Source organism: Nicotiana sylvestris, chromosome 11 (genome assembly GCF_000393655.2).
Source record: "Nicotiana sylvestris chromosome 11, ASM39365v2, whole genome shotgun sequence".
Lineage (NCBI taxonomy): Eukaryota > Viridiplantae > Streptophyta > Magnoliopsida > Solanales > Solanaceae > Nicotiana > Nicotiana sylvestris.
In genome coordinates, this window is record NC_091067.1 from 44,437,040 (window position 1) to 44,455,881 (window position 18,842).

Genomic DNA, 18,842 nt, shown 5'->3' on the forward strand with positions numbered 1-18,842 from the left:
AGAGAGTAAAAAAGATAGAACCAAATTTTCTGAAATATTGAGAGCGGAAGAATACCAGAGAGAGTTCAAAGCTAGAAAGAGAAAACAAAGAGAGATTTCCGGACTATTTTTCTTCTCCATTTTTACTGGTTTTCTCCGTGTTGCTGGGATTTCTGGATTGAGGTGTTGAAGCTACTGTGTTGGGCTTTCTGCTGCTGTATTTTGCTGTTTGCTGTTGTTGATTGCTTACCCCATTTTTCTGTTCTACATACCAGGTATTCTCTTGAAACTATGTTGGAAATGAAGCCTGATTAAGTTTGTGTAAAGATCTGTGAACCGAGCTGGAGTTTAAAGGAAAAACATTAAGTTCTTGTTGTAATTTCTGCTCGATGCTGTCATTTTATTGTTCATGCTTTCAGTCTAGTTTATTTTGGATATTTCATTCCTAGATGTATATTTGATTTAAATGTTGGGTGAACTTTGTTTGAATATAGGTGATTCAGGAATGTTGTAAACCTCGTATAATCATGTGTTAATTGAAGAGTATGATCCTTAATTAATTAGTTAAGATTGGATGATTTGGATGTACGTTTCATGGTTGTGGTTCAAATTACAAGTTTAGACCCTTCATGTGGTTGGTCTAGTAAGCTTGGTTTGGATTTATTTCCTACTGCCCATTTTAGATCTGTTCCTATATAGCTTGAAATACAGCACAATGGTTTTAGAGTTGTCCTTCAGTTCTGTTGTTGCTCATGTATGAGCACTTTTTTTATCTTAAAATAGTTTTTGAATGGGGTTTGAGCTTGGTTTTTGACTTGAAATTTTCAGATTCAGATTAACCTTTCATATTTAGTTTTTCTTTGGCAAGTTTCCATGACATGTGGTATGTTTTAAATATGTTATGCTTGAATCAGAATTTAATATAAACTAGGGGGAAGGGACCTTTGAGTTTTGTTAATTGGTGAATAATTTGTGTAAAGGTGTGTTGTTGCAACTAGGATTGTATCTTCATTTTGGAACCTATGTTAGCATAAAAATGTGCTTTGCATTTGATTCAAAGATTATCCGTATTTGTTCAATCCCATGATTTCTTGAATAATGCAATTTGCTTCAAACATATTTGTTGGGTCGTGTATTGGGCTGTCATCATTGGCCTAATTTCGATGATCTTCCCCTTCCACAATCAGGTTGCCAAACTGGGCTTCAAGTTGAGCCCAATTATTTCAAACGCTGAGCCTGCAGTAATGGGCAACCAGACGTGGGTTTTTGACTAACTCGGCCTTTCCACAATCAAATGTGGGTGGTCTGCTACCAGTTCATTTTTTATTAAATTATTAGTTTAAGCTTTGGCATAACATAAGTAGGAATCCCCTTACGTTCTTTGATGAACTAGTCACGTCCTTTTAATTAAAGTCGGGATGCGTCGTGCCAAATAAAAATGACAAATGCGTGGCCCTCTTATAATTATTTCTTTTAAAAAATACTTAAAATTTGAGGCGTGCCATTTAGCTAATTTTCATGTCCCTCGCAAAGTTGATAACGCGTTAGTTGCTTTAGGCACGTTTAATATACTGTCGTGGTTATGGACACGTTCGCGTGACATGATTACAATTCTAAAGACAATTCGGAGTATGCGTTCGCGCAACTTCGAACAAATCTTCTCAATAAAATGGATTTTCGGAGGTTATTAAATTAAATTAGCTCATATAGTCCGAGGCGCGCCACCTACCATTTAATCATACAAAAATGACAAATGTTCGTAGTTTGTTTTAAGCACGCGCAACTTTGGCCAAATTTATTTTTATAATAAAAATGTTATTAATTCAATTGTGTACACGTTCGCGCGATACGATTACAATTTCTAAAAAATGAACACTCGTAGTTTGCTTTAGGCTCGATTTAGACTAGTGTTGTGATTATGTATACGTTCCCGTAACATAATTGTGTTTTTAATTCCAAAAAGTAACTCGAGGGATGCGTTCGCGCAACTTCAACCAAACCTTTCTTAATATAAATAAACCAAGCGTTATTAATTGTGGACACGTTTGCGTGACATGATTTTTTGACGCGCCAAAAGAAAAGAGTATACGTACGCGTAACTCAATTCTTTAATTACAAACAAATCAAGTGATTAAAAGCGGTAAAAGGTAAATGCACATAGGTTTTAAAATCAGTAATTAGGCAATTTTAGCCAAGTATAATCACTAAGCGACCGTGCTAGAACCACAGAACTCGGGAATGCCTAACACCTTCTCTCGGGTTAACAGAATTCCTTACCCGGATTTCTGTGTTCGTAGACCATTAAATAAGAGTCAATTTCCTCGATTCGGAATTTTAACCGGTGACTTGGGACACCATAAATTATCCCAGGTGGTGACTTTGAAATAATTAAATAATCTCATTTCGAATAATGTCACTTTAATTGGAAAAACTCCCTTATATACCTTCGGGTGTAGGAAAAAGGTGGTGTGACAGCTCTGGCGACTCCGTTGGAGACCGAACCCAGAATCTCTGGTTCAGGGTTCAAGAATTCGAGCTTAGAATAATTATTATATTTGGCTTTATTTATTATCTGATTTTTACATGTTTGTGTCTAATGTGCTAAATGTTGCTTTTTACCGCTTTGATATTATCTGAATTGTATATATAAACTGCTACGAAACCCTTCTTCTTTCTGAGTCTTCTGAATTTATGGTGCACACGTGCGCGTGGCCCACTTTTCTGTTAGAAGTCATACCAAGTAGAACGAGGTTGGGTCAAGTAACTAGGCCGGGTAGACTTTCGTGCTCCCGGTACGTTGCCCCCGCCTCGGCTCGAGCTGTCCGCTCGGGTAAGCCAGGTCTAGAACAAATATACCCAGGTTTTTAAACCTAGGATAACATAGCCTCATGTTGGATCCCTAGTAGGAACGCTTGTTTGCATCACGTGCATCTGACTTTGGGGACTCAACACAGGGGGTGGGTCTGTCTAGGACAGGTGTACCCCAAAAAATAAAAGACATCCTGATGCATCCTAATGTGCTACATGTTGCAATCTTCAAGGATAAAAGGGTCATTTGGCGAACCAATGATAGTTGAGGGCAAATGAAAAAAAGAGAGAAAAAAGAGGGTGAAGTGTGAAGATAAAGCGAGCTTGAAAATTCAAAAAAAAAAAAAATTGCACTTTTTCATCATTTGTCGAAAATCATAAAATCAAAAAAAAAAAGATTTTGCAAGTTTCATCATTTTTCGAAAAAAAAAATAAAAATTTATTCTCGCCTGTATCCAATCTGCCCGAACTACGCTAACCTGATTCTCGTCTCTCGGGGCGGGATACGTAGGCAACCCACATAGGGTCCGGTCTTACTAGTAAATATTATGTTCTTGGCTTTGCGGGGTCTTAGCCAAATTTTGCACTTCTAGCCACCTTTTGGCCAAATAAGCCATTTTGCAAAAATTGCCTCAATCATGTCTTGCATGTGTCCAGTATGGAGTGTTATTGTCTCACATAGTGTTGGTTTAAAATTTTCTCATAAAGGTGTGGATTTATTTATCGGAGTTTGAGCATAACAGATACCCCGTGACCATCCAGTCAGGATCGCTTAATCAGGAGTTGCTTAAGGAGATTTGTTTTATTTTTATGTTTTGAGTCCGTTCTTCATTTTATGTCGTCTTTTACTTTCTAGTTTTGTACAGTAATGTCAAGTCTTTTGTTATTGTATTTTCTTCTTTATATTTGAAAAAATATGTTGTAACTCAAAAATCCAAAAAAAGAGATATTTCATTTTATATTTTCGTTATAAGTTTTCTTTAGATTACTAATTCTAGAAATGAAAAAAAGAAAAATTTCTGAGGTTGTTTTTCCTTTAGGCAATAAATATCTAGGACTTAAAATGAATTGTTTTTATGTTTCCTTTAAGTATAGTAGGACAAAAATTCAAAAAAAAAAAGAGAATTTTCTTTTAGTATTTCTTTAAAAGCTTTATTTAAGGTGTTAATTCAAAATCCAAAAAGATTTTCTTTTCAGAAGTTTCTTTGGGAAATTAGTGAAAAATGAAAAAAAAAATCTTTTCATTAGAACTTTAGGATATTGTACATAGAAGAAAAAAAGACAACATACTTTATTTTTGATTTATTTTCAGAGTTTCTTTTTTAGGCAATCAAAATTGAAACCCAAAAATATTTTTTTGCTTGTTTCAAAATCTTACGTCAAGATATCAAATGAAAATTCAAAATAATTTTCTGTGGTTTATTCTTTAGATTTTCTTCCTAAAAAAAGAATCAAAAAAATATTTTTCTCTTCTAGGATATTTCCTTAATAGAATATTTGTTTCAAAAAGATAAAAAAAATATGCCCGTTAAGCTTGAGTTTAGAATAGGTCATAGAACGTTAAGTCTAGAAATTCAAAAAAAAAAGGATTTGCTAGTTTTTTATTTATCTTTTCTCATCAGAGTAATTGTGGAGGTAAAAAAAGGAGTATGTCAGTTTGTTTACTTTATTCCCGTTCTTCCAGAACTACGCAAAGATCTGATTCATGCGGCGTCATGATACGTAGGCAACCTACATAGGGTTCGATCGACTCATTCTTTTATTATTATTAAGAAATAAAATAAAAATAAAAATAAAAATAAAACAAAAGAGAAGAAGAAAAAAAGATGAAATCATGGGATGAGAGGGAGGAAAAAAGCGATAATCAGAAAGAGAAAAAGAGGAAAATGAGCGTGCTAAGAAGTGCGAGAAAAGAAAAGAAAAAAAAAGAGAAGGTTCAAATGGACAAATTGGGATGATGCCAAGTGACTTTATGACCCTCGAAGTCATTCTAGAATCATTAATTGTTGCTAGGCGCATTGCACGCAATGTGATATTTTTGCTATTAAATGCCCTAACGCTAACGTGATAGCTTCATTTTGTTATATTCACAAAAGAAGGGTGGTTGGTGTAAGCACGTGATTTTTGCCCAATATGAGAATTACTCCCAAAAAATTCAAAAATAAAATGATTTTTCTTTGGTGTGCAATTTTGTGATATTTTGAAGAATTATTTGTATTTGTCTGTGCGTGTTTATTCGCTAAATTAATAAAAATACAAAAATATGTCGCATTTTGCATGTATGATTTAATTCTATAATTGTTAGTAATTAAAATTGTTTTACAAAAATTAAAAATTACAAAAATAGGCATCGTTTGCATTTTTAGCATTTAATGTCCAAATATACACATTTATGCTTAATTAATACTTAATTGTGCGTTAATTGTTATTGGGAGTTAATTTGCGCCTTTATAACTTAATTTAGTTCTTAATAATAGTTTAAGTATTTTTATAATTTAGTTTTAGAAAAACAAAAGAAGAAAAGAGAGCGAAAATATAAAGAAAGTCGGAATTGGGCCTCTTCTTCAATTTCAAGCTATAGGCCCAAAAAATGGCCCAATCTTCCCTACGATCCAGTCCATTTCGAACTGGGTCGACCCAGTCCATAACCCAACACCCCTATTATCTTAAAAACAACACAAAACAAAAGAAAGAAAGAAGAAAAAACCCTAAAAAAGTAAGAAGTCATCCGCCCCCACCCCTCCTATCTTCTTCTTCTTCCTCAAGCTTCTCCACCTCCCATGGCTGCCCTTCCTCACGCCTCCACCACCTCAACACACACACACACACACATACACACGACATTCTCCATCGTCCCATCGACCCCAACACGAGCAGCCATGGCTGCTTTCTCCCCCCATTTCCCGTTGTCGAAACCAAATGACCATTGGAGTAGCTTCACGTCCGCCATTGTTGCTGCGTTTTCTTCCAGTCGTTGCAGCTGCTACTGCTGTTCCTTCGTCATCCATGGAGGGCCTTCTACTTCCATCTTCTCAACTTCAAGTCCAAGCGACCAAGCTGCTCCGTTCTCCAAAACGCAGCAATGAGAGTTGCTTGAAACCAGCCCAAAAACGAGCTCCATTGTCGCTCCGTCGTGTTGCTGCGTCGCTGCGTCTTCAGCTTCACCATTGCTGCTGCTGCTCACGTTTCTGCTCCAGCTGCTTCTCGCCGGGTCTGCCTTCGTCCTCTTCGTCGAGCTCAAGCTTGAGCTCGACATCCATGGACGCCGCTGTTTCTTCTTCATCGAAGCCCAACTCCATCGCGCTACTGCTGCTCCGTTCCAGCTGCTTCTTGCTGCGTTTTTCTTCATCTTTCACCTCAAATGATGCTTGTTTCTTTGTCGTCTTCAAGTCCGTTTATGCCCAAGTTCGTTGGTTTCGTTTAGAGTTCGTTCGATGTTCGTCGTTGGACATTCACGGTTAGTTATTCTAAGTTCTATTACGTCCATAATTTGTTTGATATTTTCAGATTTTGAATTAGCATAAGTTTGCTTTATTTTTCTTATTTTGTTTTAGATAAAAATTGTTAGTTTAATTATATTGTTGTTAGATTTAAGTTGAAGATTTAATTTAATTATTTTCAGTTTGTTTTATTAATTTTAAGAGGATTTAGTTTTAATGTAGAAAGGTGTTAGTTTAAATCGTTTAAATCCGTTGTTTGTTGTTAATATAGATTTAATTCGTATTCATTTTTGAAGTTGGTTTTAATTTAGTGATTTAATGTGAAGTTATGTTTTGGTTTTAATTTTTGGATCATGCATCTTTGTTATAAGTTTCGTTGGATTTAATTTAAGAAAGATTAGTTGATTATTTGAAGATTAGTGATTTGAATATGTTTATTTGTTTTGTTTAAGTTTAATTCGAAGTTTGAACAAAGTTTGTTTGTTATTGTTATTGAATATTTTCATTCATGTTCATACTTTGTTTGGTTGATCTTGAATCCGAAATTTGTATAGTTTGATTTCTTGTTTACCATTTATGATTATTTCTTGAATTGGTCTCATAATCTTGTTTAAAGTTTAATATAAGAATTGTTTGTTGTAATGTTGTTAGTAGTTGATTTTAAGTTCAATATGATTGAAGTTAGAAATCTAAATATACTTGTTTGTTGTTGTTGTTTAAATCCGAAAATAGGTTTGTTGCTAAAATATTGTTCAATCAAATTTTAGTTGTTCTTTGTTGTTCAATTTGTGTTCATGTGATTTGTTGTTGAAATGTTGTTAAAATCGTGTTCATGTGATATTGTTGTTATGATGTTCATCCATGTTCATATTGTTGTTTGAACATTGTTAGAAATTGATCATATTGTCTATATTTTGGTTAAGTTTGATTAATTGATGTGTTATAGCTGATGGGTAGTTTGGTAAATTTGTAATACGTTCAGGGGTAGTTTGGTAATTTCAGTAAGGTCGGAAGGGGTAGTTTAGGAATTGTACATTTTGAAATTGTTTATTTGAAGCATGGGGGACAAAATGAAATGGGGTGGGTTGTGATATGATTATTTAATATAAAGGGGGACAAGATTTAAATTAAAGGGGAATCTTGCATTATTTTAATTAAAGCATGGGGGACAAAATATAATGGGGTGGTGTGATATGTTTATTTAATGTAATGGGGATGAGTGGAAAGATAATGGGTTGGGTAGAGAAAAAGTATTGATTTAATTGATTAAAAGATTTATGGGATGAGATTATATATATGGGAAGTCTTGAAGACAAATGGAATAACAAGAAATACGAAGAGAGAACACATACAGACGAGAAAAAATACACACACAGATAGAGAGAAAAAACGGACAGAGAATAGAAGAGAGAAAAATTCCGAAAAAATATTTAAGCTTTCAAAATAAAAATAAAAGCTAAAAAATCTACTGCTTTCTTTCTTTGTTTGAAATTAGTATTAATGGTTGTTGTTTCATTTAAAGCTTAAAGCTTTTGTTTTTGGGATTACTACTCCACCGGTCTGTTACCGGTTTGTTACTGTTGCTGGGCAATTGTTGCTGTTGCACTGTTATTACTGTTGCCGATTTTCATCTTCATTTTCTTTTGCTTTCAATATCAGGTACATATCTTTTAAACTCATATTGTGAAGAGCTTCAACATGGCAAGTAAATGAAGTTTGGAATTATAAGGATGTCTTCTACTCATTTAAATTTTATTAGTTTAAATTTCAGTTTTGTTTTAGTTGGTTAATATAGTATTAAATCAATTGGTAGATTAGTTCTCTTTCTTAATAACTAATGGTTTAGTTATTTTAGGAACGCGATCAACTCATTTCTTTTAATATATGAAATAATGTCAATGATTTTGTTTTACAAAATATAGAGTTAAGTGTTTGCAAATATTCGCATAGGCAGAGAATAAGAATTGGTTTATTTATCTCAAACTCAATCTTTGTAAACAAATTAACCAAACAATTATAACTTTGGACTAAAAACAAGTATATGAGAAGGATATGAGATTTACAAGCACGAATTGCAACATTTTATGTCAAGGATATGTAGAAATAGAATTCGCATTAAATATAACAATAAAAATTCTTCAAAAACTATTAATTTGTTTACCAAATTAATTCTTTTTCCAGTTTTATATGCGATTCGATTTTTGGATATGTTAATGTTGTATCCACGATAAAAATGGTAGTATTTTTAGTTACATGTTGTTTGCTTCTTTTTCATATCATTAATTCTTTAAAATTTGAATAGTTTTGAGGTATATAATTCATATGCGTAAAATAAGACTTGTAGCAACGCCTAATAAATTTTGAATTCTTTGTCAAGAAATTTGGTGGCATCCCAATCGGTAATTCTCCATGATTCTTACATTTAAAAATAGATGGATGCAATAAACATTTATGGAAAATCTATACTACTATTAAGAATCTTTTGCGTGATTAGGGATGCGTTCGCGTAACCTGATTATATTTCTAAAAGCAATTCGGATTATGCGTTCGCGCAACTTCGAACGAACATTTAATAAAAAGGGGGCTCTTCGGAGAATATCAATATTAATTTCATATAACTCGAGATGTGCGGTTCAATATTTAATTATACAAGAGCGACGAACGTTCTTAATTTTATTTTTAGCACAATTTCGAACTTAAGTCTTTTTTTTTTAATATAATAAAAAATTTCGAAAAAAAATAAATAATAATTATTATATTGTGTATACGTACGCGTGACACGATTTTCACGTTAAAAAATATTAATATATAAAACGAATACACGTACGCGTGATTCGATTCGAAGAAGGGTCTTTAATTATAAACAATCTAAATAGAAGCGGTAACAATAAAATCATGCAATAAAAATGTATTTAACAAATCAAAATAATCAAGCCAAATATAACAGTTGAGCGACCGTGCTAGAACCACGGAACTCGGGAATGCCTAACACCTTCTCCCGGGTTAACAGAATTCCTTATCCGGATTTCTGGTTCGCAGAATAATAAACAGAGTCATATTCTCCTCGATTCAGGGATTAAAATTGGTGACTTGGGACGCCTTAAAATTCCCAAGTGGCGACTCTGAAACAAACAAACAAATCCCGTTTCGACTGTCCTTTAATTGGAGAAAACTCCCTTGTACCCTCTCGGGTATGTAAAAAGGAGGTGCGACAGCTCTGGCGACTCTGCTGGGGAACGAAACCCAGAACCACTGGTTCAGGGTTCAAGAATTCGAGCTTAAAATAATTGTTATAGTTGGCTTTATTTATTATCTGATTTTTTTTTACATGATATATGCCCAATGTGCTAAATGACACTTTTACCGCTTTAATATTATTTGAATTATGAATATATACAACTGCTACGAAACCCCCTTCTTTCTGAGTCTTCTAAATTTATGGTGCACACGTGCGCGTGGCCCACCTTTCTGTTAAAGTCATACCAAATAAGACGAAGTTGGGACAAGTAACTAGGCCGGGTAGACTTTCGTGCTCCCGGTACGTTGCCCCCGCTTCGGCTCAAACTGTCCGTTTGGGTAAGCCAGGGCTAGATCAATATGCCTCAGGTTTTTTTCACTTAGAATAACTCAGCTTCATGCCGGATCCCTAGTAGGAGCGATTGTTTGCATCACGTGCATTTGACTTTGGAGACTCAACACAGGGGTTGGGTCTGTCTAGGACAGGTGTACCAAAAAAAATGACCATCCTGATGCATCTTACTTGCTGCTACTTGCGCATTTATTTGATCCGGATTTGTGTGTTGACTGACTTTTGAATATCATGAATAATATTTTAAAATTGAAAAAAAAAATAGCAGTTAGGGAATTGACTGTTTATTTTTGAAAAAAAAACCAATGCCCAAATAACTGTCAAAACTCTGCCGAAATTTTGAGAAAATGAAAAAAAAATATTTTATTAGTTTGTTTTATTAAAAGCAAAGGAAAAATAGAAAATGAAAATAAAAAAAGAGTCTTATTTTTAAAATGGTTTTTTTTATTTTATTTGCTTATGAAAATGCAAAAAATAAAAAAAATAAAAATAAAAAAAAGGTCTTTCATTATTTGTCGCAAATATATATATATATATATATATATATATAAATCCGAAAAGTTTTTTTTTATTTCCAAAAGATATATATATCTTTATTTGTTGCAAAGAGTATTTGTCTTGCCAAGAAAATTCAAAATAAAATTCCAAAAAATATGTCTTGCAAAAAATAATATAAATATCTTTATTTTCCATTGTTGATAAAACAAAAATAATAAAAATGTTTTCTTTTAAGAAAAAAAATCCGAAAATATTTTGATTCCTCTTTCAAAATTGAAAAGAAAATTCAAAATTCAAAAAATATTTTTTAGAAGCATTTCTTTTATCAAAAGTAAAATTCCAAAAATATTTTTTTTCTTTAGAATAAAAAAAACAAATGGAAATTCAGAAAAAAACTTCCTTTTACTTTTGAAATTCTCAAAGTTCAAATCAAAAGAAAAGGAATTTTTACGAGTTTTTCTTTCAAAAAGAAATCAATCAAAAGAAATATATATACTTCCTTTGAGCAGTTCTTTCACAGTTCCAATAAAAAAAATATTAGTTCATTTACTTATTCACGAGGCCCGAACTACGCGGGTTTGATTCTCACCGGATGTGAGATACGTAGGCAACCCTCATCGGGTCCAACCCCCTTTATTGCTAAAATAGCCAAAAACCAGTAAATAAATAAAAAACGTGTCAAAATTTTAATTTTTGTCATAAATACGTCGGGCGGTGTCCAACCTCCCCATTTGCTAAAAAATAGCCAAAAACAATATATGTAAAATTTTAATTTCGTCATAAAGAAGTCGGGTGACGCTCTTTTATCAAGACATAGCCGAATGTTCCCGAAAAGGACGCCGGAAGGCTGACTTTGCATAAACAGCCACCTTTTGGGTCATGTTTAGGATTTTTGATCCAGTTGACCCACACAGCCTTAAAAATCTTCGTCCCCGAGGCGCTGAAGGGACGTGTTTGCAACACCTGGTTTTTATTGCAATTTGAAAAAAAAAGAGTCAACGGTCAGGTGAATACCGTTTGTTTTTTTTTTAGTCAAAATAAGTCGAGCCAGCTTCGGTCGCGTCTTAAACCGTTCTTGCCAAAATAGCCTCAGAGTATCTTTCAGTTGTCGAAAGGCTATTTTCGTAAAAGAACGGACAAGTGTGTAAAGTGTCATAAAATAATCCTCTCCGGCCTCAAAATTTGGACGGGGCCACATTTGCAAAAATAACCGTTTGGTTGCATTTGTCAAACGGAGAAAGGAAGCTGGCCGTTTGTTTTGGAGTTTGTAAAACTTTTGATTATAATATGTGGGTCGTTTGATTTTCAAGTTTGTAGGTCATTTTTAAACCTTTGAAACCCAATATGAAAATTGAAAAAAAAATGATTAGTATTGCTTATCTTTTATTGGTCCGAACTACGCAAGGTCTGATTCATGCGGGGTCATGATACGTAGGCAATCTCCATAAGATTCGACCACACACAAAAAAAAATGAAAAAGAAAAATGAAAAAAAAAACGAAAAAAAAGAAAAGAAAAAAAATGAATGAAAAAAAAAATCGAAAAAGAAGAAAAATGAAAAAAAAATGTTGTTAATAATGAGGACCGACTGAGTCCATTCTAACATGTTTTGAATCGCAAAGAAAGAAGGTGGTTTGTTTGTGGTAAGCCGAAACTACAAGACCCAGAAGCACACTTTGCGGGGATCAGGCTTGATAACAGAAACACTCAAATCCTATTAGGACTTGTTGACTAAGGTTGATGATATTGAAGTTGGTAATGCTCTTGGCAATACTAATGCAAAGCTTAGTGGCTAAGATGTCAATTTTGATAAAATGGAAGGACGCTCCGTTCCTTGGTTAGCAAGAGAGAAGCTGGTGGTGTCTTATTTTGTTGTCATTTCTGTTGTCCGGATTATTCTTAGGGTTGTAATCCGAATATTGTCTTGTGTCAAACCTTCTTATCTTTCCAGTTTGTCATATCAATTTGTTTAAGTTTTGTCAAGGTTGTGTTAGGATTTTATTCTGGTTGTTTTGTTTGTTTTATTATTCAAACCATTTCGCCAGTAGTCTAATACAAAAGTCGGTCTTTTGTTGTTTCCAGTCATCTTTTGTTTAGTCCTTTTATCATTTTTTGTTCAGCGCCGATTCTAGTGACATGACATGTGCACACAGTTTGGGCCTGGTCTTTAAAGTTAATCATAAAACCCTGGAGAGGTGATCAAAGCATTTAAGGGAAATAAGAACAGTTTGAGATTATTTGAAGCCCGAGTCATGTGGAACTGGGGCAAGTAAAACTTAAAGAAAACCGTTAAATGCAAGATTCGCCAAATTGGCATGAGGGTCGTTCATGAGAATGAGAGTGTCGCCCAACGGTGCTTTAGAAATGACAAATGAAAAAGCAAGTGTTTAACATAATTGTCAAGTCCAGCACCATCGGAAGAGACTATAAATCTATGATCAATTGTGTTGTTTGCATTTGGCATGTTTTGAAGACTGGAATGACGAAGGCATTTTGTTCTGCTATCTAAACACTTTATCCTTCGTTACCCCCCTTTGAGCCTTATTTATTTTCTTTCATACCCCTCGTTCGGAATCAATAGCAACGACTAGGAAATACGAGCCTGGAAGGTAAAAAAAAATCAAAAAAAAAAGGAAAAAAAGGAAAAGAAAAGAAAAATGATAACAATAAAAAAAAAAAGTCAAATGAAAACAGAGGAATTGGGAACTACGTTTGACCTGATTCCTCAAAGAGGATACGTAGGCGCTTCACGGCTCGGTCATAGGGTGCATAGTGTGCATAATGTGCATGGTATGCATGGTGTAATAAATAAAATAAAAAAAAATTTAAATAAATAATCCCCAAGCAAGAAACTGGGGCAAGGGTTGCGCTCGTGGTAAGCAAAATTGGTTCCGAATGTTGTAATTTTTAACCCCAAATTTATTTTGTTTTTGAGCCTTTAATACCCTTTCTTTCTAGCCTATCCAAAAACCCACATTACGGTCCAAAGAAAGACCTTCTGACCAGTCTGCAAAAGATGCCAAATCAGACAAATGAGAGTCTTACCGGCGAACATAACATTCTGTTCCACAGCAGAAAGGACTCTAATCTCCAGCAGAGAGAGTCATACCGGCAACACTCCAAATCCCCAGCTGGAAAGTGATATAAATGAGAGAGTCTTATCGGTGAAAATCTTCACGGACACCATAAGGCGATGAAAGCTGAGAGAAAAACCCAAAATGAGAGAGGCTTGATAGTGAAAACCCTTCGGGCACTACAAGTCGAATAAGATTGGGAATCAGATGGGGAATAGTCAAGGGAAGACCTTGAAAGACGATTGATGACGAAGGATAGGCCACATATGCATGTCATGACCATTAGAGTCGGTGTCTGCGTTTGATAGTTTTTTTTATTTATAGTTTCTTTCGTTAAAGAGTCATCTTTTTTCTTTTGTCTTTTATTCTGTTCCTTTTTATCTTTCTCCTTTCATAGAAAATTCCCCAGTAGAGTCTGTTTGGTCAGAACCAGTGGGAAATGACTTCAAAATAGGCCATCAGCTTTCCAAGATAAGATCTGACTAGTACATACAAATGGTATAGTCAGCAAGGAACAAGCGCGAGGCCAGTGTCAAAAAAGATATCCCCAGCAAAAGGGAATTGACAAAAAGATCAACGAAAGAAGAGGGATATCCCCAGCAGAAAAGGATTATCCCCAACAAATAATATCATCCCCAACAAGTTGTGGAACGCAGAGCAAGGAAGGGAAAAGGGAAAACCATCCTAGTGGGAGTATCACAACCAACCACCACGTTTTAAACTAACAAATTTTGTTTGATTTGAAACAGGTAAATGGAATGGCATTGATGATAGAAATGCATGCCATAAGGGAGACTGTAAAACTGGGGCAGAAAATTTTCCTTTCATTTGGAAAATTTTCTGGAAGTCAGGTACCCACTCGAGAAAGAATAAAGATATCACCAGTCTCAAGGGAAGTGGTCATTGAACCAGTGTTGCCCCCGACATAATAAGTTTCCAATGAAGGAGGTTGTTCCCCAGCATACAGAACAAAGGAATGACATTTGTGCTCAGAAAAGCAAAAACCATTATCATCCCCAGCAGCTTCCAGAAGAATGAAGCATCGATTTGAAGGGATAAAATTCCCCAGCAGCATTATCCTCAACAACGTTATCCCAAGAAGATAACACTTTTATCCCCAGCAGTGTTGAGAGAAAAAAAAACAAATTTGAAGGAGGGGAAGAAAGGAGACTCCCACAGTGGTATTATCCCCAGCAAGCAAGAACAAAGCAGCGCAAAGGAAGGAAAAAAAAAGAAGGAATTACGAAGGTAAGTTTCTCAAATCATTGATCTTTACATTTTTCTCCTAGGATAAAAAGTCTTAGTCTGATGAATTTACCTCCCGTCATAATCTTGGTCTGATGAAATTGTTCTCCCAAGATAAAATCTTAGTCGGATGAATCTTTCTCTTAAGATCACAACAAAATGGACCTAGTCTGACGATTTATCTCCTAGAGTCAAAATCTTGGTCTGATGAAATTGTTCTCCCAAGATAAAATCTTAGTCGGATGAATTTTTCTCCTAAGATCACAACAAATGGACCTAGTCTGACGATTTATCTCCTAGAGTCAAAATCTTGGTATGATGAAATTGTTCTCCCAAGATAAAATCTTAGTCGGATGAATCTTTCTCCTAAGATCACAACAAATGGACCTAGTCTGACGATTTATCTCCTAGAGTCAAAATCTTGGTCTGATGAAATTGTTCTCCCAAGATAAAATCTTAGTCGGATGAATCTTTCTCCTAAGATCACAACAAAATGGACCTAGTCTGACGATTTATCTCCTAGAGTCAAAATCTTGGTCTGATGAAATTGTTCTCCCAAGATAAAATCTTAGTCAGATGAATCTTTCTCCTAAGATAAGATATCAAATCCTAGTCTGATGAATTTTCTCCTAGGATAATAATTAAAAAAAAATGAAAAAATTGAAGAAGAAATCAGGCGTCCACCTGGAGAATGAGGATGAAGAATTTAAGAAGAAGTCAGGCGTCCACCTGGAGAATGAGGATGAAGAATTAAAGAAGAAGTCAGGCGTCCACCTGGAGAATGAGGATGAAGAATTTAAGAAGAAGTCAGGCGTCCACCTGGAGAATGAGGATGAAAAAATTGAAGAAGAAATCAGGAGCCCGCCTGAAGAGAGGAATGGCGATTATTTTCAAAGTTGTTGTCAGGAGCCCGCCTGAAGAGAGGAAAGGCGTTTTTAAAAGTTGTTGAAATCTTGCCAACCTAAAGAAAGGAATGGCGATGTATGGTTTGAAGTCAGGAGCCCGCCTGAAGAAAGGAATGACGATTATTTTCAAAGTTGTTGTCAGGAGCCCGCCTGAAGAGAGGAAAGGCGTTTTTAAAAGTTGTTGAAATCTTGCCAACCTAAAGAAAGGAATGGCGATGTATGGTTTGAAGTCAGGAGCCCGCCTGAAGAAAGGAATGGCGATTATTTTCAAAGTTGTTGTCAGGAGCCCGCCTGAAGAGAGGAAAGACATTTTTAAAAGTTGTTGAAATCTTGCCAACCTAAAGAAAGGAATGGCTATGTATGGTTTGAAGTCAGGAGCCCGCCTGAAGAAAGGAATGGCGATTATTTTCAAAGTTGTTGTCAGGAGCCCGCCTGAAGAGAGGAAAGGCGTTTTTAAAAGTTGTTGAAATCTTGCCAACCTAAAGAAAGGAATGGCGATGTATGGTTTGAAGTCAGGAGCCCGCCTGAAGAAAGGAATGGCGATTATTTTCAAAGTTGTTGTCAGGAGCCCGCCTGAAGAGAGGAAAGGCGTTTTTAAAAGTTGTTGAAATCTTGCCAACCTAAAGAAAGGAATGGCGATGTATGGTTTGAAGTCAGGAGCCCGCCTGAAGAAAGGAATGACGATTATTTTCAAAGTTGTTGTCAGGAGCCCGCCTGAAGAGAGGAAAGGCATTTTTAAAAAAAGTTGTTGAAATCTTGCCAACCTAAAGAAAGGAATGGCGATGTATGGTTTGAAGTCAGGAGCCCGCCTGAAGAGAGGAATGACGATTATTTTCAAAGTTGTTGTCAGGAGCCCGCCTGAAGAGAGGAAAGGCATTTTAAAAAAGTTGTTGAAATCTTGCCGACCTAAAGAAATGAATGGCGATGTATTGGTGGAAGTCAGGAGCCCGCCTGAAGAGAGGAATGGCGAATTATTTTCAAAGTTGTTGTTGAAGTCAGGAGCCCGCTTGAAGAGAGGAATGGCATTCATTTTTGTTGTTAAAGTTGGGAGCCCGCCCATAGAACAGAGGCATACATTTCAGTCTTTAATTTTCAAGCATTGAACTTGGGAGCCCGCCCAGATAACAGAGGCATACATTTCAAGTCTTTAATTTTCAAGTATTGAAGTTGGGAGCCCGCCCAGATAACAGAGGCATACATTTCAAGATCAAGTCAGAGAACAATAAAACAGAGGGTTACAATAGGAATCCCCAGCAGGAAACAATAAAATTCCCCGGCACCGGGAAGCAGAAGGTTGCAACAAGAGGTCACAGCACAAATTCAAGTGCATGTGTCAAAAGAAGAAAAGTACCGGAAAAAATGCAAGCAGACAAGTAAGCAAGGCAACAAAAACAAATTGCAGTATAGCTTAGCTTCTTGTTTTCTTTTAAGCACGGTGTAACAAGGAGATCGGTAAGCAGTAGTAATAGCATGCAACAACAGTAACATTGCAGTCCAACGGTAGTCCCAGCTACCAAAATTTCCCGAACTACATTGACCTGATTCCTGTTTAGCCCAGGATATGTAGGAAACCTTTGAAGCAAAGGTTCGGTCAAATCTTTTTCAAAAAAATGCTTCAACGGAGTACTCGGATGGGCAAAAAATCGCTCGCTTTATCTTTGCACGAAAACCCTTCGTGTCTTCGGGCAAAGAGGGGCAGCTGTAAGCACGTGATTTTTGCCCAATATGAGAATTACTCCCAAAAAATTCAAAAATAAAATGATTTTTCTTTGGTGTGCAATTTTGTGATATTTTGTGATATTTTGAAGAATTATTTGTATTTGTCTGTGCGTGTTTATTCGCTAAATTAATAAAAATACAAAAATATGTCGCATTTTGCATGTATGATTTAATTCTACAATTGTTAGTAATTAAAATTGTTTTACAAAAATTAAAAATTACAAAAATAGGCATCGTTTGCATTTTTAGCATTTAATGTCCAAATATACAATTTTATGCTTAATTAATACTTAATTGTGCGTTAATTGTTATTGGGAGTTAATTTGCGCCTTTATAACTTAATTTAGTTCTTAATAATAGTTTAAGTATTTTTATAATTTAGTTTTAGAAAAATAAAAGAAGAAAAGAGAGCGAAAATATAAAGAAAGTCGGAATTGGGCCTCTTCTTCAATTTCAAGCTATAGGCCCAAAAAATGGCCCAATCTTCCCTACGACCCAGTCCATTTCGAACTGGGTCGACCCAGTCCATAACCCAACACCCCTATTATCTTACAAACAACACAAAACAAAAGAAAGAAAGAAGAAAAAACCCTAAAAAAGTAAGAAGTCATCCGCCCCCACCCCTCCTATCTTCTTCTTCTTCCTCAAGCTTCTCCACCTCCCATGGCTGCCCTTCCTCATGCCTCCACCACCTCAACACACACACACACACACACGACATTCTCCATCGTCCCATCGACCCCAACACGAGCAGCCATGGCTGCTTTCTCCCCCCATTTCCCGTTGTCGAAACCAAATGACCATTGGAGTAGCTTCACGTCCGCCATTGTTGCTGCGTTTTCTTCCAGTCGTTGCAGCTGCTACTACTGTTCCTTCGTCATCCATGGAGGGCCTTCTACTTCCATCTTCTCAACTTCAAGTCCAAGCGACCAAGCTGCTCCGTTCTCCAAAACGCAGCAATGAGAGCTGCTCGAAACCAGCCCAAAAACGAGCTCCATTGTCGCTCCGTCGTGTTGTTGCGTCGCTGCGTCTTCAGCTTCACCATTGCTGCTGCTGCTCACGTTTCTGCTCCAGCTGCTTCTCGCCGGGTCTGCCTTCGTCCTCTTCGTCGAGCTCAAGCTTGAGCTCGACATCCATGGACGCCGCTGTTTCTTCTTCATCGAAGCCCAACTCCATCGCGCTACTGCTGCTCCGTTCCAGCTGCTTCTTGCTGCGTTTTTCTTCATCTTTCACCTCAAATGATGCTTGTTTCTTTGTCGTCTTCAAGTCCGTTTATGCCCAAGTTCGTTGGTTTCGTTTAGAGTTCGTTCGATGTTCGTCGTTGGACATTCACGGTTAGTTATTCTAAGTTCTATTACGTCCATAATTTGTTTGATATTTTCAGATTTTGAATTAGCATAAGTTTGCTTTATTTTTCTTATTTTGTTTTAGATAAAAATTGTTAGTTTAATTATATTGTTGTTAGATTTAAGTTGAAGATTTAATTTAATTATTTTCAGTTTGTTTTATTAATTTTAAGAGGATTTAGTTTTAATGTAGAAAGGTGTTAGTTTAAATCGTTTAAATCCGTTGTTTGTTGTTAATAT